General features: G+C 31.6%; 1 long non-coding RNA gene across 1 annotated transcript; it reads right to left on the bottom strand.

Annotated features, from left to right (window-relative positions):
- Window positions 1-367: 367 nt before the first annotated feature.
- LOC137826066 (uncharacterized) lies at window positions 368-1,233 on the bottom strand. The gene is made up of 2 exons (XR_011083399.1): window positions 1,002-1,233; window positions 368-566 (listed from the first exon to the last, which is right to left on the bottom strand). It is a non-coding gene; the product is annotated as an uncharacterized lncRNA (long non-coding RNA).
- Window positions 1,234-2,298: the final 1,065 nt, after the last annotated feature.

Raw genomic sequence — 2,298 nt, 5'->3', positions numbered from 1 at the left:
CTCATTATCTTGACAAGTTTGAGGTTGGACTGTCTCCATCAAAATAATGTTCAAAGACAGACCTTACTAAATATCAATACCTTGGTCTTTGCAACATCCACTTTCTACAATTACAAACTAATATTTTATGAGTCCTTCTCTACCCCTTATGCTAGACTGATGTTTGGGAAGAAACACCAAAAATGATAGATAAAACTGCATAAAACTTTGCTACATAGACTACATGCTCACATCATAATTTCATTTTTCTTTTGTAAAAGTATAAGTAGCCACTGCCTAATTTGTAATGATTATTTGTTTGAAATATCAACTCAACTAGCCGAAAGTTTGCATAGCACTACATTCTCCAGTCCCCAGAAATTGCTAATAATGAAAAAAAGTATTCAAATTCATTTGAAAGATATTTTGTTCTTTTACATAAATTAAGATTTTGCTGCTTCATTTAAACAGCTAACACATGATCATCTCCCAAGGCATAATTCTGTCTTGTACGTGTGTACAATTTCTGGTACAAGTGGATCATTGTTGTTGGGATCCGTCCAAAATGAGCCATTTGACTAAAGGACCTAAAAATAGTGGAATTAGTTTCCAAATAATCAAGATTTCTTTAGTATATAATCTGCAGTTCAAGTCAACTGTGCAGAAGTTAAAAAATTTGAACAGACAATCATACACAAATCTGAAGTTATGAAAAGGAAAATCAGTTATGCATATCCTAATAGACAACTTTTACACATCAAATAACCCCTGTTCATGTACTTACAAGCTCCCATTTCTCAACCCTCAAGTCCCAATAGCACAACAGGCTTTGAAATTTTTTACTCAACACAACTTTTACTATATTCCAATGCTCAAACATGCACTGATTTAGCTTATCACAGACAAAATATGAGATGGTGATTCAGAAAATCCATCTCTTTTCTATCAGAAAGTTGAATACAACTCCAATCTTTATGCAAAAGTAATAAATATCAAGATGAAAAAGCAAAGTAAAATAAAACCTTGGAAACGGCTAGTGTTGGGCTCCATTGTTCCTTGAGAATGTCAAGACATATACTGCCATTGCTGTTGATGCTTAGTTGGAACACCTTAGTCATAAGCATGATAGTGTCATCACATCTAAGTAGGCTATGTTTAGCTTGCTTCGAAGATCAAATATATAAATTAGAAGCTGATTGATCATTTTTGGTCTTTTTAGATCAGGAATCAAGCAAGACGCGAAAGAGGAAAGAGAGGGAATGGTTTGGACTCTGGTCTGGACTTCAGAACACGTCAAATCCTACCCAACACAACCCGATAGTTTACTTTTCCAAGTAATAATTTGCTTTTCTGCTTTTATGTTTCATTCAAATTAGATAGAAGATTAGAGTGAAAATTTCTTTTCCACATAAAAGAGTATCATTCGGGTCAAAATTTCTTACAGAAAATGATTTTAAAGATAAAATCTTTCCTATCAGTAGTATCTACAATGCCTGTTGATTCAAAGACAATTGTGCAATGCTAGTACAATGCTGAAACCAATCATAATAATAACAACAAAGTTTGTATACAAATTTTTTACATTTTAAGGAAATATATTCAACAAGAGAAACCATTTAAGACCCTTATCATAAAGTATTTCTACGTTTTCGCTTTCGACAAAGACACTGATGTGCTGTTTGATACATGTAGTACAGCTCAATGAGCAAAAAACTTGCTATTTTTTAAACAAAACCTATTCATGCCAACTCATTCTGCAACGTACATGTTTATGCTGAATTTAGACAATAGGGGTGGGCGTGGTTTGTATTTTGAAAAGGCCCAACCAAATCCAAACCAAACCATATTTTTTATATAAAGTGGTTTGGATTTATGTGAACCAATACGAAACCTTTTTATAAACGGGTTTTAGGTTCAAAACTGGCTTTAAAACCAGTTCGATTCCAAAACTGATGCTAAGCCCACAATTAATAAGAGGCTGTTTTAAATTTGGTTCAATGTTCAAGTTTTTTAAGAAGCTAAATGAACAAACTCTTCCTCCACCTCCTCTTTTTTAAAATTTTAGATGATCTTAAATGAAGGATAGCCTGAGATTTCTAAATAACCTCAACAGCAATTTCATACTTCTTTTCCAACCGCAATACTTCTATTCCTCACAACATATTTTTTAAATATCTTTTTGTTTTATTTGATTTAATTTTTCATTATTAAAAAAGAAATAATTTAATAATTATTAATTTTTATTTTTATGACACAATTAGCTCAAATAACTTTTATTTAACTTTTTTTAGTACTTAAAAATAAACAAAATTAAAGGGA

This window comes from Phaseolus vulgaris, chromosome 8, assembly GCF_000499845.2.
Source record: "Phaseolus vulgaris cultivar G19833 chromosome 8, P. vulgaris v2.0, whole genome shotgun sequence".
NCBI lineage: Eukaryota > Viridiplantae > Streptophyta > Magnoliopsida > Fabales > Fabaceae > Phaseolus > Phaseolus vulgaris.
This window is presented reverse-complemented; position numbering and strand designations above follow the sequence as displayed.